Below are 24,615 nucleotides of genomic sequence, written 5' to 3' on the forward strand. Positions count from 1 at the left end.
TGTTCTCTGGAATGCCATGCAAACGAACCACATGCTGGAAAAACAATGGCACCAAATCAGAGGAGAAAGGCAATTTAGTTAAGGGTACCAAATGGACCATCTTAGAGAAGCGATCACAAACCACTCAAATGACCAACATCTTTTGAGAAACAGGGAGATCAGAAATAAAATCCATGGAAATATGTGTCCAGGGCCTCTTCGGGATCGGCAAGGGCAAAAGCAACCCACTGGCACGAGAACAGCAGGGCTTAGCCCGAGCACAAGTCCCACAGGACTGCACAAAAGAACGCACATCCCGTGACAAAGAAGGCCACCAAAAGGATCTAGCCACCAAATCTCTGGTACCAAAGATTCCAGGATGACCAGCCAACACCGAACAATGAACCTCAGAGATAACTCTACTAGTCAATCTATCAGGGACAAACAGTTTCTCCGCTGGACAACGGTCAGGTCTATCAGCCTGAAACTTCTGCAGCACCCGCCGCAAATCAGGGGAGATGGCAGACAAAATTACCCCCTCTTTAAGAATACCCGCCGGCTCCGGAACACCCGGAGAGTCAGGCACAAAACTCCTTGACAGGGTGTCAGCCTTCACATTCTTAGATCCCGGAAGGTATGAAACCACAAAATCAAAACGGGAGAAAAAGAGCGACCATCGAGCCTGTCTAGGATTCAACCTTTTGGCAGACTCGAGATAAGTCAAATTCTTGTGATCCGTCAAGACCACCACGCCATGTTTAGCTCCTTCAAGCCAAAGTCGCCACTCCTCGAATGCCCACTTCATGGCCAACAACTCCCGATTGCCCACATCATAATTGCGCTCAGCAGGCGAGAATTTTCTAGAAAAGAAGGCACAGGGTTTCATCACCGAGCCATCAGAACTTCTTTGCGACAAAACAGCCCCTGCTCCAATTTCAGAAGCATCAACCTCAACCTGAAAACGGAGCGAAACATCTGGCTGGCACAACACAGGGGCAGGAGCAAAACGACGCTTCAATTCCTGAAAAGCCTCCACAGCCGCAGAGGACCAATTGACCACATCAGCACCTTTCTTGGTCAAATCAGTCAACGGTTTAGCAATACTGGAAAAATTAGCGATGAAGCGACGATAAAAATTAGCAAAGCCCAGCAATTTCTGCAAACTCTTCACAGATGTCGGCTGAGTCCCATCGTAAATGGCCTGAACTTTAACAGGGTCCATCTCGATAGTAGAAGGGGAAATAATGAAACCCAAAAATGAAACCTTCTGAACTACAAAGAGACACTTTGACCCCTTCACAAACAAGGAATTTGCACGAAGGACCTGGAACACCATTCTGACCTGCTTCACATGAGACTCCCAATCATCCGAAAAGACCAAAATGTCATCCAAGTATACAATCATGAATCTATCCAGGTACTCTCGGAAGATGTCATGCATAAAGGACTGAAACACAGATGGAGCATTATAAAGCCCAAATGGCATAACCAGGTACTCAAAATGGCCCTCGGGCGTATTAAATGCCGTTTTCCATTCATCACCGTGTTTAATTCGCACAAGATTATACGCACCACGAAGATCTATCTTGGTGAACCAACTAGCCCCCTTAATCCGAGCAAATAAATCAGACAGCAGCGGCAAAGGATACTGAAATTTGACTGTGATCTTATTAAGAAGGCGGTAATCAATACAAGGTCTCAAAGAACCATCCTTCTTGGCCACAAAAAAGAACCCTGCTCCCAATGGTGACGACGACGGACGAATATGACCCTTCTCCAAGGATTCCTTTATATAACTCCGCATAGCGGCGTGCTCTGGTACAGATAAATTAAACAGACGACCCTTAGGAAACTTACTACCAGGAATCAAATTAATAGCACAGTCACAATCCCTATGAGGAGGTAGGGCACCAGATTTGGGCTCTTCAAAAACATCCCGGTAATCTGATAAAAACTCAGGGACTTCAGAAGGAGTGGAAGACGAAATTGACAACAACCCCAGCTGGACACAGACATATATTTCCAATCCAACACTGGATTATGGACCTGTAGCCATGGCAACCCCAAAACGACCACATCATGCAGATTATGCAACACCAGTAAGCGAATATCCTCCTGATGTGCTGGAGCCATGCACATGGTCAATTGAGTCCAGTACTGAGGTTTATTCTTGGCCAAAGGCGTAGCATCAATTCCTCTCAATGGAATAGGATACTGCAAGGGCTCCAAGAAAAAACCACAGCGCCTGGCAAACTCCAAGTCCATCAAATTCAGCGCAGCGCCTGAATCCACAAATGCCATTACAGAATAGGACGACAGAGAGCAAATCAGAGTAACGGACAAAAGAAATTTAGACTGTACCGTACCAATGGTGGCAGACCTAGCGAACCGCTTAGTGCGCTTAGGACAATCGGAGATAGCATGAGTGGATTCACCACAGTAAAAACACAGCCCATTCCGACGTCTGTGTTCTTGCCGTTCAGCTCTGGTCAAAGTCCTATCACACTGCATAGGCTCAGGCCTATGCTCAGAGAATACCGCCAGATGGTGCACAGCTTTGCGCTCACGCATGTGCCGATCGATCTGAATGGCCAAAGACATAGACTCATTCAGACCAGCAGGCGTGGGAAATCCCACCATGACATCCTTAAGGGCTTCAGAAAGACCCTTTCTGAAAATTGCTGCCAGGGCACATTCATTCCACTGAGTAAGCACAGACCACTTTCTAAACTTCTGACAATATATCTCCGCTTCATCCTGACCCTGACACAGAGCCAGCAAGATTTTCTCTGCCTGATCCACTGAATTAGGTTCGTCATAAAGCAATCCAAGTCACAAACGCAGAGATGAAACAGGTTTCAGCAAAGGGAGGCCAGACTTACTAAATAGACAGAGGATAGGAAAGGTAACTTTGCGATCAGCACAAAAACCTACAAAAGACCACGCAGAGTGTGCAAAAAAGACCTCCGCACCGACTCACGGTGCGGAGGGGCCACTCTGCATCCCAGAGCTTCCAGCTAGCAAGACAAAATCATGATAACCAGCTGGACAAGAAAACAGTGAACAAATAATGACTATCAGGAACTTAGCTTCTGCAGGAGAAGGCAGGTCACCAGAGAGATCCAGGAGCGAACTGAACCAATGCAAAAACATTGACAGCTGGCATGGAGTAACGATCTGAGAGGAGTTAAATAAAGCAGCCAACCAAAGGATAAACCACTTCACCTGTGTAACATAGTAACATAGTAACATAGTTAGTAAGGCCGAAAAAAGACATTTGTCCATCCAGTTCAGCCTATATTCCATCATAATAAATCCCCAGATCTACGTCCTTCTACAGAACCTAATAATTGTATGATACAATATTGTTCTGCTCCAGGAAGACATCCAGGCCTCTCTTGAACCCCTCGACTGAGTTCGCCATCACCACCTCCTCAGGCAAGCAATTCCAGATTCTCACTGCCCTAACAGTAAAGAATCCTCTTCTATGTTGGTGGAAAAACCTTCTCTCCTCTAGATGCAAAGAATGCCCCCTTGTGCCCGTCACCTTCCTTGGTATAAACAGATCCTCAGCGAGATATTTGTATTGTCCCTTTATATATTTATACATGGTTATTAGATCGCCCCTCAGTCGTCTTTTTTCTAGACTAAATAATCCTAATTTCGCTAATCTATCTGGGTATTGTAGTTCTCCCATCCCTTTTATTAATTTTGTTGCCCTCCTTTGTACTCTCTCTAGTTCCATTATATCCTTCCTGAGCACCGGTGCCCAAAACTGGACACAGTACTCCATGTGCGGTCTAACTAGGGATTTGTACAGAGGCAGTATAATGCTCTCATCATGTGTATCCAGACCTCTTTTAATGCACCCCATGATCCTGTTTGCCTTGGCAGCTGCTGGCACTGGCTGCTCCAGGTAAGTTTATCATTAACTAGGATCCCCAAGTCCTTCTCCCTGTCAGATTTACCCAGTGGTTTCCCATTCAGTGTGTAATGGTGATATTGATTCCTTCTTCCCATGTGTATAACCTTACATTTATCATTGTTAAACCTCATCTGCCACCTTTCAGCCCAAGTTTCCAACTTATCCAGAGCCATCTGTAGCAGAATACTATCTTCTCTTGTATTAACTGCTTTACATAGTTTTGTATCATCTGCAAATATCGATATTTTACTGTGTAAACCTTCTACCAGATCATTAATGAATATGTTGAAGAGAACAGGTCCCAATACTGACCCCTGCGGTACCCCACTGGTCACAGCGACCCAGTTAGAGATTATACCATTTATAACCACCCTCAGCTTTCTATCACTAAGCCAGTTACTAACCCATTTACTCACATTTTCCCTCAGACCAAGCATTCTCATTTTGTGTACCAACATCTTGTGCGGCACGGTATCAAACGCTTTGGAAAAATCGAGATATACCACGTCCAATGACTCACCGTGGTCCAGCCTATAGCTTACCTCTTCATAAAAACTGATTAGATTGGTTTGACAGGAGCGATTTCTCATAAACCCATGCTGATATGGAGTTAAACAGTTATTCTCATTGAGATAATCCAGAATAACATCCCTCAGAAACCCTTCAAATATTTTACCAACAATAGAGGTTAGACTTACTGGCCTATAATTTCCAGGTTCACTTTTAGAGCCCTTTTTGAATATTGGCACCACATTTGCTATGCGCCAATCCTGCGGAACAGACCCTGTTGCTATAGAGTCCCTAAAAATAAGAAATAATGGTTTATCTATTACATTACTTAGTTCTCTTAGTACTCGTGGGTGTATGCCATCCGGACCCGGAGATTTATCTATTTTAATCTTATTTAGCCGGTTTCGCACCTCTTCTTGGGTTAGATTGGTAAGGAACCTCAGAAGCAGCAGCTTCACTCATAGCCACCAGAGGGAGCCCATAGACAGAACTCGCCGAAGTACCATTCACGACCACAGGAGGGAGTTCGACAACAGAATTCACAACAATATGGGAGCTGCGGGTCCATCACACTGTGTAAAAGGGAGCTGCGGGCCAATCACACTGTGTATAAGGGAGCAGTGGGCCCATCATACTGTGTATAAGGGAGCTGCGGACCCATCATACTGTGTATAAAGAAGCTGCAGGCCCATCATACTGTGTATAAGGGAGCTGCGGGCCCATCATACTGTGTATAAGGGAGCTGCGGGCCCATCATACTGTGTATAAAGGAGCTGCCGGCCCATCATACTGTGTATAAGGGAGCTGCGGGCCCATCATACTGTGTATAAGGGAGCTGCAAGCCCATCATACTGTGTATAAAGGAGCTGTGGGCCCTTCATACTGTGTATAAGGGAGCTGTGGGTCCATAATACTGTGTATAAGGGAGCTGCGGGCCCATCATACTGTGTATAAGGGAGCTGCGGGCCCATCACACTGTGTATAAGGGAGCTGCATGCCAATCATGCTATATATAAGGGAGCTGCGGGTCCATCACACTGTGTAAAAGGGAGCTGCGGGCCAATTACTCTGTGTATAAGGGAGCTGCGGGCCCATCATACTCTGTATAAGGGAGCTGCGGGCCCATCATACTGTGTATAAGGAAGCTACAAGCCCATCATACTGTGTATACGGGAGCTGTAAGCCCATCATACTGTGTATAAGGGAGCTGCGGGCCCATCATACTGTGTATAAGGGAGCTGCGGGCCCATCATACTGTGTATAAGGGAGCTGCAGGCCCATCATACTGTGTACAAGGGAGCTGCAGACCAATCATACTGTGTATAAGAGAGCTGCGGGCCCATCATACTGTGTATAAGGGAGCTGCGGGCCCATCATACTGTGTATAAGGGAGCTGCAGGCCAATCATACTATATATAAGTGAGCTGGGGGTCCATCACACTGTGTAAAAGGGAGCTGTGGGCCAATCACACTGTGTATAAGGGAGCTGTGGGCCCATCATACTGTGTATAAGGGAGTTGCGGGCCCATCATACTGTGTATAAGGGAGCTGCGGGCCCATCATACTGTGCATAAGGGAGCTGCAAGCCCATCATACTGTGTATAAGGGAGCTGCAAGCCCATCATACTGTGTGTAAGGGAGCTGTGAGTCCATCATCCTGTGTATAAGGGAGCTGGGAGTCCATCATCCTGTGTATAAGGGAGCTGTGAGTCCATCATCCTGTGTATAAGGGAGCTGTGAGTCCATCATCCTGTGTATAAGGGAGCTGTGAGTCCATCATCCTGTGTATAAGGGAGCTGTGAGTCCATCATACTGTGTATAAGGAAGCTGTGCACACATCATACTGTGTATATGGGAGCTGCAGGCCCATCATACTGTGTATAAGGGAGCTGTGAGTCCATCATACTGTGTATAAGGAAGCTGTGGTCCATCATACTGTGTATAAGGAAGCTGTGGCCCCATCATGCTGTGTATATGGGAGCTGCAGGCCCATCATACTGTGTATAAGGGAGCTGTGAGTCCATCATACTGTGTATAAGGGAGCAGCGGGCCCATCATACTGTGTATAAGGGAGCTGTGAGTCCATCATACTGTGCATAAGGAAGCTGTGCACACATCATAATACTGTGTATATGGGAGCTGCGGGCCCATCATACTGTGCATAAGGGAGCGGCGGGCCCATCATACTGTGCATAAGGGAGCTGTGGGCCCATCATACTGTGTGTAAGGAACTGTGGGGCCCATCATACTGTGTATAAGGAAGCTGCAGGCCCATCATACTGTGTATAGGGAACTGTGAAGGCATATTGTGCATATGGGAGCTGTTGGCCCATTACACTGTATATAGGGGAGCTCTGGGGTGCATTATACTTTCTATAGTGGAGCTCTGTCAGCATTATACTGTGTATAGGGGAGCATTGGGCTCACACTATCTATAGGGGAGCAGTGGGAACATCATACGGTGTATAGGGGAGTTATAGAATCATCATACTGTGTATAGGGGAGCTGTGGGGGCCTTAGACTGTGTATAGGGAAGCTTTGAGCTCACCATACTGTGTATAGGGGAGCTGTGGGGGCCTTAGACTGTGTATAGAGAAGCTTTAAGCTCACCATACTGTGTATAATGGAGCAGTACATGGGGGAACTTAGGGGACATTATTAAATATTAAGTGGGCACTTAAGCATCATTGTCATAGGGGCACTCAGAGTATTGTGACCATCAAAGTTGCATATGGTCACAATATGGCGGTAAAGTCAATGTTCGTTTTTGTATATAGATTTATTTTCAATAACAGCGCGGTCATATTCTGAGGTTCCACTATAGTCATAATTAGAGTGCACAACCGTAGCTGTAATCAGGGTTAGCTGGTTAGGGGCCCACTCAGATGTTTCACCCCCCTAAGTTGAAACCCTAGTTACGCCTCTCCTACAATGAAATGTATAAGCCCTGTATACTGTAACGTGGAGACTCACATACTAAGTATGTCATGTACCAGCAGCATTAGAAGTAAACGGACAGACAGCGATGTTCTGCATCCACATCTATTTTAGGGAGGGATCAGACCAGAGCCGTAATTCATCTTTGTTTTCTTTTGAAATCCTATTTTTGAGATGTCGGCCTAGTCCAGTAATGTGACTCATGTGACATGTTTATGCTGGAAAGAAGACAAACCAGTGATATATAGAATAGCCGCCAATACTGGAATGTATTATGTCAGCTGGGACTGCCTTTCAGCTCTATGGGGCGGTGGCATTTCTCATCTGACATTTTATATGCGCTAAATTATTAAAGTTGACCAGATTAAACTTTTTTTCTGCAGAATGTGATGGATGTTCATGATTACATTGCTATTGTACTAAAATTCTGCTATAATTCGTTGAGACATCTGATGTTCCAGAACACCCCATTTATTGACTATTTCTTCATAGCTTCATAATTTTAAGGTTGAAAGAAGACACAAGTCCATCAAATCCAACCTTTCACCTAACAAGTCGATCCAAAAGAAAACAAAAACCCTTTTGTACAGATGCTAATTGCCCCATATTAGGGTAAAAATAACTTCCTGACTACACATACGGCAATCAGACTAGTTCCCCGGATTAATCTCCCATCATAGAATTTAGTACCCAAAACCTGTAATATCATATTTATCAAAAAAAGGTATCAGGCACTCCTTGAATTTGTTTTAGTGAATCGATCATTTTAGTATCATGTGGCAGAGAGTTCCATAACCTCACTGCTCTTACAGTAAGGAATTACCATCTGTGATTATGATTCCTTCTTTCCTCTAGACATGGTGGGTGCCCCCTTGTCACCGTCACATGCCTCAGTGTAAAAAGATCATTATACGCATCTCTATACTGTATAGTATATTTGTACTTTGTAATAAGATTTTTTTTATACAAGTCACTTTTTTTTTAATAGTAAAAAAACAAACACACCCATTCTTGCCATGTCTTGCTGCTTGCGAAACACCTGAGTAGAGTTCTACCAACTCAGTATCTCCATATAATGAATTGGTGGTCAGGAAATCCGAATCGTCTTCATATATGAACTTGAATATGGGCTGTCCAGGAAGCACTGAGAGGTTTTTTGCTCCATTTCTTCTTCAATGATAGCTGTTTCTATGAGTTCTGGCATTGCTGAAATTAACACCACAGGGATGTAAGCCAAGGGCACTTAATCAGAAGCCGGAATGATCTGTAGAACCAGGCAGCTGACAGGAAACCCAAGAAAATAAAGTAGGAATATCTTCAAAGACATGGTACTCTATGTCGGTGTCAAATTTAATCTCCATGAGGGACAAAGTGTCTGAAGTCAAGGATGTCAAAATGTGCCCTTATCTTCTTGCCTAATTGCCTGGTCAGAGCAGCATGTCTATTACTGCAAATTCTTAGGGCCTTAAAGCTCCCATATACATTAAAGTCAGCTGAATCCACCCCTAGCCCCCAATATAGCTATAGCTATGATATAGATGCACAGAATAGAATGGTATTTACAGGGAAAAATGCAAGATTCTACTTCTGGGCAAGAAAAACAAAAATTATATCTACAGAATGGGAGAAATAGAACTAAGCAACAACACGTGTGAAAAAGACTGCATTACTAATGGATCACAGGCTGCACATGAGTCAACAGTGTGATGCAGCAGCAAAGACAGCAAACACAGATCTAAGATGTATTAAAAGAATCATGGAGTCTAGATCGCATGAAGTAATTAACCCCCTCTACTTCTCCTTGGTCAGGCCATATCTGGAATACTGTGCCCAGTTCTGTGCACCACATTTTAAAAAAAAGACATTGAACTGGAGCAAGTTCAGAGAAGAGCTACCAGGATGGTGAGTGGACTGCAAAGTATGTCCTGTGAGGAACAAATAAAGGATCTGGAAATGTTTACCTTGCAAAAAAGAAGGCTAAAAGGAGACTTAATAGCTGTCTACGAATATCTGAAGGGCTGTCACATTGTAGAGGGATCATCCTTATTCTCATTGGCACATGGAAACACGAGAAGCAATGGAATGAAAATGAAAGGGAAAAGATACAAATTTGATATTAGAAAAACTTTTTGACAATGATGGTGATCAATGAGTGGAACAGGGCGCCATGAGAGGTGCTGAGTTCTCCTTCAATGGAAGTCTTCAAACACAGGCTGGACAGACATCTGTCTGATATGGTTTAGTGAATCCTGCATTGAGCAGGGGCTTGCACACAATGACCCTGGAGGTCCCTTCCAACTCTAAAGGTGCCTTCACACACACGATTTCGTTAACGATATCGTTGCTTTTTGTGACGTAGCAATGATATCGTTAACGAAATCGTTATGCGTGAGAGCGACCAACGATCAGGCCCCTGCTAGGAGATCGTTGCTCGCTGGTAATGATCAGGACCTTTTTTTTTATCACCCGCTGTCATCGCTGAATCTGCGTGTGTGACACCAATCCAGCGATGTGTTCACTGGTAACCAGGGTAAATATCGGGTTACTAAGCGCAGGGCCGCGCTTAGTAACCCGATATTTACCCTGGTTACCATTGTAAAAGTAAAAAAAAGTAAAAAAAAAAAAAAACAGTACATACTCACATTCTGTACCCCGATATTTACCCTGGTTACCCGGGGACTTCGGCATCGTTGAAGACAGTTTCAACGATGCCGAAGTCTTTCTCCTGATCGTTGGTCGCTGGAGAGAGCTGTCTGTGTGACAGCTCCCCAGCGACCACACAACGACTTACCAACAATCACGGCCAGGTCGTATCGCTGGTCGTGATCGTTGGTAAGTCGTTTAGTGTAACGGTACCTTAACATTCTATGATTCTATTACAATGGCTTATTTTAGTGGCGGTAAAGAATTGATGATGTTATCTAGTGTGCTTAAGGGTATGTGCACACGTCAGGATTTTTTCCTGACAAAATCCGGAGAATTCTGCCAGAAATCCGCTTTTTTCACGCGGATTTCTCGTGGAATTTGCGCGTTTTTGACGCGTTTTTTGCGCGGATTTTTTGCGGAATTTTTGTGGATTTTTCCGGAATGTCCATGTTGATAGGAAATCCACAGAAAATCCGCAAAAAGATGGAGCATGTCTGGATTTTTTGCGGTATGCATTTTTTTCCAGAAAAAAACGCTAACATATGCATTCTAAATGATAGGATGCATAATGTTAGCGTTTTTTTAGCGGATTTATAGCGTTTTTATGGCGAAATTCCGCAAAAAAAACGCTAAAAATCCGGATGTGTGCACATACCCTTATTCTTCTTTCCATTGATATCTGCTATTAGGAGATAATATCTCACTCAGGCCCTCATCTGTTTCTCTGCACAGCTTCCCGCCTGGTCCTCCACACAACTATCTCCCTCCATTCCAGTTTTCCATGTTCACAGTACTCTATGGCATGCTCTATTGCTCACTACGCCTAGTCATTATGTCACATGAGGCCTAGAGCGCCAGAAGGGCCGAAGAGCACTGTGAAGACAAAAGACTGAACTGGAGGAAGCTAGCTGTGCAGAGGGACAGATGAGGGCCTGGGTGAGATGAGAACAATTGTTTTATTTTAAAACCTAACTCTGAGATCCGGGAAGATCTGGGAGATATCAGAGTACAATAATGCATATTTCCATTTCCAGTAAATTTGCTACAAATCAGATTTCCAGGTCAGTGAAAGCCCACCTTCCATATTAGAATTTCAGAAGATTTGCTCCTATCTAGTCAATAACCATTCTTCTCCAAGTGTCTACATCAAAGTTTAATAGTATTGGATTTTACGCTGATCTACTTCACCCAAGTCTAGTTGGCTTATGGCCATTGACTGTCCAGACATTGGCTTGATCTGGATGTTCACCATTTGACCCATAACATGAAAAACAGGACCTTGCTTTTTTCAGTGGTAACCAAAGGTCACCAAATTGTTCCCTAATATTGTAAGAAAACACAGAATGATGTCCGATTGCAGCATTTATTAAATATGAATTCCTTTAATCCTAAGCCCCCCACAACCCCTCACATTTTCATACTTACCGTACTTGGCCTGGTTTCAGCAATGACCTAAAATCATATATGTTGACGATACTTAGCCATGCAGATGATTTAAGTAATAAAAGATCTTTGTCTGGATCCTAAATAGCTGCTCTGTGAGGTGTAATGTAATCTACTGACATACAGCGCTGCGACAGGGCAAGGAAATCTTTATCTCAAACTGAAATGAGAGATGCAACAATATGTTCTTGATCGTGATAAATTACTGGTTGGGCGCCAGGATTTTTGGCGCAGACAGAAGACACAAAGACAAGCATGTCATTGTACATGAGTAGGACAATTGTGAAATACTGCAAATTCCATATAAACCCCACTATAAAGATGTTAGACAGTTCAGTATATTTAGGGCCAGCTTAAAGCCTAAATGGAGCCCTGTGCAAAACTGACATTGGTGCCACCAACCCATTGTTTTTTACCCCATCACACAAACACATGGAAAAAATATCATCCCTTGGAGCCCATGACCTGCAGATATCAGCAGTCACAGACTCATTCAACCTGACTCAGCAGGAAGTTTTGTGTATCGGCGCAACTTCAATTTTTTGTGGGGAATTTTAGTGGTTCTTGCATACGAATTTTTGAAATTTGTACACCTTGTCAGAGGTTCGTTAATGTTTATACAGTGTTATGGTATTTGCTGATGACCAAGAATGGAGAAGGCCTTTTGCATAATTGGATTACCACCTGTTGTGTCTAGTATTTGATTTATTAGCCAATAATCACTGCATTGTATATAATGGTTTCTCCTTGCGGAGAGTGACATGTTAAGCCTGTCGAGATGAGGAGACTTAAAGCTGCAATGCTCCTCTGGGAAATATGCAAATTGTCTCTTCAGAGAGGAAGAGGACTAGAACTCCAGTGCCACCTATTGCAAGTAGCAATCCTAACAGTCAATGTCCATCCTTTAACGAGCCTTGTCACATGACTTATGATAATAGCCAAACCAGAATCTCTATTTGCAGACACGGTGTTTCGGGGTACTGCCCCTCGTCTGTGCAATGTGGAGATCTGGTTTGGCTGAGTGATAGATGTCTGACCAGGATCCAAGAAGTATCGTTTCTCCTTGCGGAGAGTGACATGTTAAGAATGTTGAGGTGAGGAGACTTAAAGCCGCAATGCTCCTCTGGGAAATATGAAAATTGTCTCTTTAGAGAGGAAGAGGACTAGAACTCTAGTGCCACCTATTGGGAGTAGCAATCCTAACAGTCAATGTAAATCCATTCTTTGGGCGCACGGGAGGGCTTGGAAGGGAAGAAGCACTGTTTGACTTTTTGAACGCAAGGCCGGACTTCCTCTTCATGTTCCATTTGTCTGAAGGCGGATAGAGCGACTGCCAGCTTCACGGGAACGGCGCCGGTATGGGAGGTGAATATAGGCTTTGTTATGCTATCGGGGCCAAACATTTTGATCAATAAGGGGTTGTCCAAGTAGTGGACAACCCCTTTAATCTTCCTCCATTAGGCACTTAATACCAAATATTCACTCTCTCGGTTAGGACAACTGTAACTTGTTGATACTACAGCATATACACTGCCATTATTCTCCCATTTATATTTTATTTTTTTAAGGTTTGTCTCTGATTTGCCCTAATGTGTGACATTGTTAATTAAACTAATAATATAACCAAAAGCAATGAAAGGCTCTGAATAAGACCTTATTTAATTTCTTTTTTTGTGACCGAATTCCCTCCGTATTTTGGATCATATTTTCAGCAGTGTGTCCAGTTTCTTCATTAATTTCTTTATTAAAAAATAAAAAATATTGCAAAGTCATTGAAATGTTAACAACTCTGATGCCATGCGTGTGCTGTCCACGATTGTCACCATGGACTTGTATGGGTGATTTTGATCCATGACTCGGATCAAGAACAGACATGTCTCCATAATTTTTTTGGTCACCAAAAAAAATAACTATATCTACTATATAAAGCTGAATGTGTGTGTGTATGTGTATGTGTGTATGTCCGGGATTGGCATCTGCACCGTCGCAGCTACAGCCACAAAATTTTGCACAGTCACACGTCTGGACCCCGAGAGCGTCATAGGCTATATTGTGAGGCGAAATTTTAACCCCGCGCTTTCCAATTCACCAAACAATTTTACCCCTATCTCCATAATGGGGAAAAAAGTGAAAGGAAAAGTGTTGGAGGCGTCGCAGCTACAGAAACAAAATTTTGCACAGTCACACGTCTGGACCCTGAGAGCATCATAGGCTACGTTGTGAGGTGAAATTTTAACCCCGCGCGTTCCAATTCACCAAACAATTTTGCCCCTATCTACATAATGGGGAAAAAGTGAAAGGAAAAGTGTTGGAGGCGTCGCAGCTACAGCCACAAAATTTTGCACAGTCACACGTCTGGACCCCGAGAGCGTCATATGCTATGTTGTGAGGTGAAATTTTAACCCCGCGCTTTCCAATTCACCAAACAATTTTGCCCCTATCTACATAATGGGAAAAAATGAAAGGAAAAGTGTAGGAGGCAAATTGACAGCTGCCAGATGTGAAAAAGGGGGACTTAAAGAATGAGAGCGATGGCGCCAAAGAGTATATACCGTACAGTTGCTAAGGTGGGGCCCCGACATGGGATACTCACCACACACGGGGATATGAACACACACACAAAATGCGCCACACACTACCACGTGCTTGAACACATATCACCCTCAGCACACATTTCACCACACATACACCAACCTCGCCACATAAAAGTCGAAACACAAAAGTCGCCACTCAAAACTCGCCACGCGCATACTACATACAGGAGGAGATGACACACAGATATATACTATATACAGGGGAGATGACACACAGGTATATACTATATACAGGAGGAGATGACATACAGGTATATACTATATATAGAAGGAGATGACATACAGGTATATACTATATATAGGAGGAGATGACATACAGGTATATACTATATACAGGGGAGATGACACACAGCAGGTATATTATATATACAGGGGAGATGACATACAGGTATATACTATATACAGGAGATGACATACAGGTGTATACTATATATAAGGGAGATGACAAACATGTATATACTGAGGTGAAAATGAAAAGGTGTGAGTGCAAAATGAGAGGAGTGAGGGAAAATAGTGGAGTGATCGGAAAATGACAGATGTGAGGTCGAAATGACAAGTGTTAGGGGGGAATGAGAGGAGTGAGGGAGAAAATGAGAGATATGAGGGGGAAAATGAAAGATGTGATTGGGAAAATGAGAGGCGTGATGGGAAAATAAGAGAAGTGAGGTGCTATAACTAACCACAGATATTTACTATGCCCAGGCAACGCCGGGCTCTTCAGCTAGTATTATATAAAATTCAAAAAAGCAGGCAGCACTCCATGTCATCTGAAGAATCTGTGCAGGATTTATTGAACCCACATGTCTGGGCAACATTTCGGCTTCAAATGAGTCTTTCTCAAGCAGTGGATGTTTCTCCAAAGTACATATTTATAGGCGTTTTAACAATCCTTAATTGCCGCTAATCATAATTTACATTACATAAAGTGCAGTACATATACCAAAATCAAAATGTATAGGTGCATTACATATTATCAATATAAACTAAAATTCCCGTAAAGTGCATCTGTGCTGCAAGATTGCGTGCTCACGTGCTCACATATACATACCGTATGTTCCGGCGTATAAGACGACCCCCCAACTTTTCCAGTTAAAATATAAAATCTTTAAAGTCGGGGGTCTTCTTATATGCCATGTGTCGTCTTATAGGGCCGGTGATTAATGTGCCTTTTGGGGGGGGGAGTGGTCCCGATGACGAAGTGAGGGGGTGTCTCACAGGAAAGTGTGAGTGGAGTATCCCCCTATTACCTCATTGTAGCAGTGTGGGGTCTCTGTGCTGGGGAGCTCCGGCGGCTGCTCCTCTTTGTGCCACGTGGGTGCTGTGCTGTGGGGCGGTGTATCTTCGTGCAGCATCAGGGCTCTGTGCTGTGAGGCGGCGGCGGCGGCGGCGTATCTTCGTGCAGAGTCGGGGCTCCTCCGGCATTTCCTCAAAGCCCGGAGGCACCGGCAGCTCCATTGCTGCGATGCGGTGGCCTCCGGGAAAATGGCCGCTGGGGGCGGCGCATGCTCAGATTCAGATCTCGCCTCCCGAAAATTCAGACATAGAACCATCCACTACTAACCCTATTAAATGATTAAGCCACTTACTGGACAAAATTATGGAGCATAATCCCGCCTTGATGCTCCGGATGACTCCTTATTCAGGCTATCTCCGGGAGTCAAGTTGCGTCCAAATGATGCAGTTAACCCCTCCGGGTCAAACATGCATCAAGTGTGACAACTAAAGGCAGTAGCACCACTGTCCCAAGTTATTGTCAGATAGTTAAACTTGAACAACAATCAAATAATGTAGATGGTTACTTTAGATGATTATTCAAATTTTATTAATTACTTGGCCCATAATCCATTCACAAAATCAAAAAAATAATTATTGCATTTTATATATTTCTCATCTATGAATCAATTCCTTTAGTAGAATCAATATATATTTCCGTCCTCCATGTTGGCATGTTATTCCAAGGTAAGTACTCCATTGATGGACAGCAATGTGCCTAGATAAAGCAGATTTATAAAATTAGGGATATACATAATAAAATAGTACCCCCAAATCTAAAATAACAGTAACATACTGCTACTTCCCAAGTCACATCACTAATTGGACTAGAAACATATACTTCGATAACCGTATGTATTTTAAAGTTAACATTTAAGCCCCTTTAAGCTTGAGGGTATTCAATTCATAAATCCACATTAACTCTTTCCTCTTTAGGATCTGCTCTCTATCGCCCCCTCGTCTCTGGATTGGTACAGCATCTATGATTTTACATTTAAAGGTACCGTCACACATAACGATATCGTTAACGATATCGTTGCAACGTCACGCTTTTGGTGACGTAGCAACGATCCCGCTAACGATCGCGTTATGTGTGACAGCGACCAACGATCAGGCCCCTGCTGGGAGATTGTTGGTCGTTGGGGAATGATCAGGACCATTTTTTGGTTGCTGATCACCCGCTGTCATCGCTGGATCGGCGTTTGTGACGCCGATCCAGCGATGTGTTCACTGGTAACCAGGGTAAATATCGGGTTACTAAGTGCAGGGCCACGCTTAGTAACCCGATATTTACCCTGGTTACCATTGTAAAAGTTAAAAAAAAACAGTACATACTCACATTCCGATGTCTGTCACGTCCCCCGGCGTCCACTGTGTCAGCGCCGGCCGCAAAGCAGAGCACAGCGGTGACGTCACCGCTGTTACTGCCGGCGCTGACAGTCAGTGCAGGGAAGCTCTCGGCAGCAGCGCGTGCATTAGCAGCGCTCCTGCCGAAAGCAGTTTTAACCCTGTGGACGCCGGCGGGGGACGTGCCAGACATCAGAATATGAGTATGTACTGTTTTTTTTTCTTTACTTTTACAATGGTAACCAGGGTAAATATCGGGTTACTAAGCGCGGCCCTGCACTTAGTAACCCAATGTTTACCCTGGTTACCTGGGTGCTGCAGGGGGACTTCGGCATCGTTGAAGACAGTTTCAACGATGCCGAAGTCGTTCCCCTGATCGTTGGTCGCTGGAGAGTGTGGAGCTGTGTGACAGCTCCCCAGCAACCACACAACGACTTACCAACGATCACGGCCAGGTCGTATCGCTGGTCGTGATCGTTGGAAAGTTGTTCAGTGTAAAGGTACCTTTAGTTCTTTTTTAGTGTGTTTACATTCCGTAAAATGTTTTGGGACTGGAAGGTCCGTTCTCTTTTTCCTTATGGTATACCGGTGTTGATTCATTCTGGTCTTAAATTTACAGGTTGTCTCACCGATATACCATAAGTTACATGGACACATGAGAAGATATATTACATAGTCCGAACTGCATGTCAAATATTGCTTAATCTCATACACCTTCCCTGTTTCAGGATGCTGAACGAGGCCTTGGATGCTGGGGTAATAGATCAAGACTTCTATGATTATTTATTACAAGAGAATCCTTGTACTCCAGTGCTGTATATAATTCCAAAAATCCACAAGTCTTTAACTATATGTATATGTGAGCACGTGAGCACGCAATCTTGCAGCACAGATGCACTTTATGTGAATTCTAGTTTATATTGATAACATGTAATGCACTTGTACACTTGTACATTTTGATTTTGGTATATGTAGTGCACTTTATGTAACGTATAATATGATTAGCGGCAATTAAGGATTGTTAAAACGCCTATAAATATGCACTTTGGAGAAACACCCACTGCTTGAGAAAGGCTCATTTGGAGCCAAAACGTTGCCCAGACATGTGGGTTCAATAAATCCTGCACAGTTTTTCAGATGATATGGAGTGCTGCCAGCTTTTTTGAATTTTATATACTCTGGACAATCCATGGACAGGTTGCCTGGGGGCTTTGCTCCTGAAGATAAGTAAATGAACTGTGTGCTGTTCCTATTTTTTACTAATATATATTATATAACTATAATGTGCACTTGTTCTATACGTAAAAACAGCAAAAAAATAAAATATATATATTGTAGCATAGCGACTGGTCATGTGAATGATGGATGGTATGTATCGCAGAGGTGGATGGCCCTGTGATGGAATCCTGGGTATGTTTTGCTCAAGCAGATCTACTGCTTAGGGGTTTGTTTGCATTGGGAAGGCTTCCAGGTGATTGGAGAGATGGGTGGGTTCAGTCACCTACAAACCCACCCTAAGAGGCGTGTCTGAACACATAAGATGGTTTTGTGTGTAAGGACCTGTGGTGATGTCACGCTCACCTGACTAGCCATGTGACAGGTACCTGGGTGTGGTTACACCTATGTAAGGCTAGGTTCACACTAGCGTTGCGCCGCCCTGCGTCGGCGACGCAACGCGCGACGCACGTAAAAACGCGCGCGTTTTGCGACGCGTGCGTCGTTTTTGACGAAAATCGGACGCACAGAAAATGCTACAATGTAGCGTTTTCTTGCGTCCGACGCTAGCGTCGGAAACGACGCACGTGGCAAAAACGCCACCAAAACAACGCACGCGTCCCCTATGTTAAACATAGGGGCGCGTCGCCGCTGCGTCGCCGGCGCAACAGCGACGCACATTGGCGGAACGCCAATGTGAACGTAGCCTAAAGGAGGTGTGTGTAGCACATGGAAGAGAGGTGTGTGAGTGTCTGTCAGGGTGGACACACTTCTGTGTGTCCTGGCAGGACACTGCAGAATGGCCTGTGTGTTGGACGGTTCCAAGTGGGGACGTCCTGGAAGCACACAGAGACCATTCCAGGCTGGAGAGCCTGCGTGCTGGACATAGGACGGACGGTTGGTGTTGGAGACTCCTGGGAGTGGAGTCGTCCTGGAAGCACCTGGAGACCGTAGACCTGGACGGTTGGTGTTTGAGGCTCCTGGGAGTGGAGTTGTCCTGGAAGCACCTGGAGACCGTAGACCTGGACGGTCTGTGTTGAGGACCTGGGACTGACCTGAAGTCAGTGTAATAAGGAGTGGAACTTCTGAGAGGTAACCCCGGACAACGGGATTGTAATCTACAGCAGAGAAGCCTATCTGCTACGTGAACTGTCCAATGTTTCATGGCTGTAATGAAATGGACTGTACCCTGTCTGGTTTATGCGGAGTTTGAATAAACCATATGGACTGATATGTGTGAGATATCGTGCCTGAAGCGTTTATCCTGCTGCTAAGCGAGTATCCCCAAGACCCGTAGCGGGTGAAACGCTACAATATATATATATACACAGTATGTATATACTGTATATATAACACGTAAGTGAAAAGCGGATCTAAGTGCCTAGCAATCATGGCAAAATAAGAAAATGAAGTAGGATGGGGGCTGTTTGAGGGGAAGGGCTAAGAAAGTGAGCACTATAAAGCTGACAGCGTGCTGCCGCTCATTGTGTAGGGGTCACATACTTAGCTGCTTGAATGACAGGACCCTCTTAGGGACCCTCTCATCAGCAGGCATGATGTTCACTGCTGCTCCTCCGCCTTGTTCTCGCTGCCTCACTATTGTCTTAGACATAGAAGTTATAATCTGGATATGCAGAACGAGACTCGCTGTGGGGAGATGTTTAATTGGCTCCCAGCAGAGCGCTGGCCGCTTCTGCTTCCATTGCTTGTTTTTTCCCTCTCATATCAGCGCCATTTTCTCATCCTATTAATGCCCTCTGGTAGTTTCTATACAGAACTACATTGGACATTTTTTTTTCTCTTTCCCATAGTAATTACCAGAAAAGGTTGTATTGTCCTATTTTGGTTAAAAATTAAGTTATTGTTTTTTTGTTCCTTTTTGTTGAGAGTCTCGAATTCACAATCAATGAGCAGTTTTACTGGGATGTCAGAAATAGTTTAGCTTATTTTGCAAAACTATCTCGTGCGTCAGGAAGCCGAGCGATGGACGGAAGTTTGATAAAGGAGTTGTGTGATTCGAGGATTGATCTAGAATCTGGAAACTGTGGAGAAATGGAAGCTTTCTTTTCTGGGAAATCCCACGATGAAGGTGATATTCTTCTTTCAGGAGCAGAACATTTTAGAAATAACTGAATACTTATTGCTTATTGTACAGATGTCCTAAAAAAATGAAGAGACTTAAAGCCGCAATGCTCCTCTGGGAAATATGCAAATTGTCTCTCCAGGGAGGAAGAGGACTAGAACTCTAGTGCCACCTATTGGAAGTAGCAATCCTAACAGTCAATGTCGACCCTTTAACGAGCCTTGTCACATGACTTAGGATAAAAGCAAAACCAGAATCTCTATTTGCAGACACTGTGTTTCGGGTTACTGCCCCTCGTGCTTGACTGTGGTAAAGGACTGTGCACACGTTACGTTTTTGTCGCAGTTTTTCTTTGCAGTTTTGTTACAAAACCTGAACGCTTTCCTGATGCCAGCAAAGTGACTGAGAATCCTGGAGTCCCATGCCCACTTGCTGATTATTTTTTCCATGCAGTTTGGTGCAGAGTTCTTGCAACAGTTTTGGTGCAGATTTCTCTCATACTAATTAGCGAGGGAAAATCAACAAAATCGCATGTAAAAAAACACATGTATTTTGTGAAGCCTTAGTCCTGCCAAGAGATGCAGAAATGGTGCAGAGTGCTGAATGTGTGCACATACCCTTGTAATACAGTGGTGTATGCAGAATATTAAACTGGATCTGTCACTAGATTTTAACAATACAAACAGCATACATTCATTAATAGATCACTTAGACCTGATGAGACTGGTGTACTTACTTGGAAAACCCTTATCAGAATGGATCTCTCATGAATGTGCAGCATTCTGCTTGGACCCGTGGTACATCTGAGATTAGAAGATCATGGTGTTTAACTGAGCACAGGTCCTCTTTAAATGTACACAGCCATTCATGAGTTAACAGGTTCCTTGTGGCATGGAAAGGGTTTAGAGTTCCTTGTGGTCTTGTTGGCTGTGCTGCTTATTGAACCACACCCTTCCATTATATAAACCTGTGTCTGGCTTCCCTCCATGCCAGCAATAGAATCTTCATTCTGTTCCTGGCGGCTGTGGAGAAGGAGTTCTGGAGAGTCGCTCTAGTGGTCTTGAGCTTGTTGCATGTGGTTTGCTATGAATACCTCTACCCTCCACTCCCCATCTGATATTCTTTTGTATTGCTTTTCTGCCTCTTTACTGTGGACCCATTTTCACTTGGTATTTTATCCTGTCTGTTGTGTTTGATTGTGCCTTGGTTTCCCCCTGTCTGTCCAGCCGGTGTTACCCTTTTACTCCTGCCCCTTTCCTCTCTGGGGGGAGGGTGGGAGTTGCATAGCATTTCGTAGGAGTGTAGGGCGCTGGAGCCAGAGCTGCAGTCATGGCCGACAGTAACCCCTGTATCAGTCCGCGGCCCCCTCCCAGCACACGTTTATGTTATTATCTCTGAGTACGTCGGTGCTGCTTCTCTGCATTATCTGGGATCTCCCGGTACGAGAGTGTATTCGGTTCCACAATTAAAGAATCACAGTCCGGCTTCACTTTAATGTCAACTTCTTTACTCAACACAGTATCAGCCAGGGCACAATCATTCACAACAATCGACAGCGCTTTCCCTTGCCTCTTCTCTCTGCCGCTAAGCCTGTCCCTGGGATGGATCATATCCTCCGGTCCCTCAGTGTCCTCAATGTCCAGAATTTCTGGTTCTCGTGGGGATATTCTCTGCCGTTTCACCCCGGTCCTTAGAATAGCGGCCCACACAAAAATCTGCCACATGATGGAAAACTTGCTCCCGTTCTGCTTAGCCTTTTTCCTCTAGCAACTGCAGTCCCACTAATACTGCACCGCCGTCACTGGTGCTGCTGTACTCCTTCTGTGCGCTGGCCACCTGGATGCTAACTGCTGGGCCCACTCTTCTCGCAAGGTTGCATGGCACGGTGGCTGGTAATACACATTATTAGTGTATTTACCAAACAGCGGCCAAGATAAATGATAGCTCTATCACATCAAATATGATATATTACCCAAATCAAAAAAGTGAGTCACAGAGCAAAATACCATTAAGTATAAACATTTTTATTAATAAATCGTACAAAACAAAGGTAGTTATTAAAATACATGTAAAAAATAATAACAGAGATAGTGACACCTAAGTACCATGTCCGGCAAGAATATAATACAAATTTAGGGAGGTAGGACCCTCTAGTGAAATAAACCCAATATAGGGAGAGATAGCAGGGCAAAGTTGATACAATTATAGAACTAAATGGTGGCTCACATAAATATGCAACTGAACAAACAACAATAAATAGACAAAATATGCCAATTCAATCAATATAATAGAATATGTGAAACCATCGGTATTATGACTACGTTGCATGTCAGCAACTTTACCACACGCAAAAAATCTCTAAATCCACAATAAACATACCAGAGGGTGCAGTAGAGTAATAGAGGTAATACCAACCTATGTGCCGGACACGGGAGAGGCCCCGACGCGCGTTTCGCTATCAATGCTTCCTTGGGGGGGCATATCCAGCACATAGGTTGGTGTTACCTCTATTACACCCTCTGGTGTGTTTATTGTGGATTTAGAGATTTTTTGAGCGTGGTAAAGTTGCTCGCATGCAACGTGGTCATAATACCGATGGTTTCACATATTCTATTATATTGATTGAATTGGCATATTTTGTCTATTTATTGTTGTTTGTGTACTGGCACATTTATGTGAGCCGCCATTTAGTTCTATAATTGTATCAGCTTTGCCCTGCTATCTCTCACTATATTGGGTTTATTTCGCTAGAGGGTTTTACCTCCCTAAATTTGTATTATATTCTTGCCGGACATGGTACTTAGGTGTCACTATCCCTGTTATAATATTTTACATGTATTTTAATAACTACCTTTATTTTGTACTATTTATTAATAAAAATGTTTATACTTAATGGTACTTCGCTCTGTGACTCACACATTATTAGTGTAGCAGTACCAAGATACCAAAGTGATAATACACCAGTGAGTGTAGCAGTATCACATAACCCCCAGAAGAAGGCTGATTGCCGAAACGTGCGTAGGGGCAGGCGTCGGCACCCACCGGAGGTATCTACTTACAGATTGATATAGGTAACTGCTCTTGGAGGTTCTCTATGATTAGTGATTCTTTTTGATATCATGCTTACAGACCTACCATGTGCACCATTTTGGTCTATTTAGTTTTCTGTGAAGTGCCTCTTTATTGAGTATGGTGGGTTCCTGCACCGTTTTTGGTTTCCCACTCTGTGACACCTACCAGGTTTAGTATTTTGTTGTTTTGTATGTTACGGTTTTTTTTGTGTTTTTTCTTTAATAAAATTTGTATTTTTTATACTTTGTTCTTGTGTACATTTTTTTATTGGATTTTCATATTTTTCTGTACTGAACAGTTATTGTGTCCATCTAATGGGTAAAATAGGATTAGAACTAGGTTATTATCATGGTTTAATTAGATCTTTATTTGGTATGTGTATACCCCTATTTTTATTGACCCGATTCCTTCTGTTTTCAGTATCACATAACATAGATAAAGGACATTTGGTAAAACATATCAAATATATGTCACATCCACTACAGGAGCACAGAGAGGCACGTGAACTGGGCGTCTCCACCTTCAGGGGTTACCCTGGGGTTATGGATAGACTTAGGCCCCCTAGATTAAGGGACAGTATAGGGTTCCTCCTCCCCATCTTTCCTACAGTCACAGCATAAGATCCTGATATTAAAACTAGCATTTACAAAAAGCATTGTTCAGTCATTCTGTCACAAATTTTCAAAGTAAATATGCCAGCTCCATCAAGTCTGAGAGACCTTTTTAATATTCCACTTTTGTCCATGAAAATAAAAAGATGTCACTCACCGTTCCCTTAAAAAGTTCTTTTTATTGGTTCAACTTTGAAAACATGCCAGCAGGAAGGTATTCTTGGGGTACATAGAGAACGACGGCAGTTTTGCACCTCCTACACTTCAACAGGTCCTATTTAATATTCCAGGCAGTTTGCATTGTGAAATTTGATGACATATTCTGTTTAACCTTTTCCTGACATCCGACATACGTGTACATCATAATACGAAAGGTGTTCCCGCAAAATGACGTACAGGTACATCAGGAAGAAAAACGATCACTGTGTCTGAAGACGTGGTGACGACAGCTGTCCCTGACAGCAGAGGATCTTTACTAATCACCCGGGGATATTCACCACCCAACCCTCCCCTACATTAGTGACTGATCAATTCTGACCAGCCAATCCCAGCAATTTCAGCTAAAAGGCCAATAATAACCCTGGTGGCCATGGGTGATCAAGGCGCTGATCGCCAATCATAGGTTGCTTCACTTCATGGTGGTGTCTGTGCCACTGGCAGTGATTGGTGCGACTAGACGGTGATACCAGACCAAACAATCACTGTGCAGCATGGCAGATTAACCTCCTAGATGACTGCTGTCAGGCTGGAAATGCATGCAGAGCAGTCATTGTGCTGGGACTTGTGGTGCCATAGTTTGCGTCTGCTGTCATCACTGCTGCTGTCATCTTCACTGCTGCTGATCACTTCTCCTGAATTGATCCTGACACCATTCCTCAAATGTCTCTGTTTTAGGCTAAGTTTACACTGCGCTAGTGCAGTCCGTTTAACATATACGTTAAACGGACTGCGCTAACGCAAGTGCCGACGTTGGCACAGCGC

The sequence above is a fragment of the Ranitomeya imitator genome, chromosome 3 (assembly GCF_032444005.1).
Source record: "Ranitomeya imitator isolate aRanImi1 chromosome 3, aRanImi1.pri, whole genome shotgun sequence".
NCBI lineage: Eukaryota > Metazoa > Chordata > Amphibia > Anura > Dendrobatidae > Ranitomeya > Ranitomeya imitator.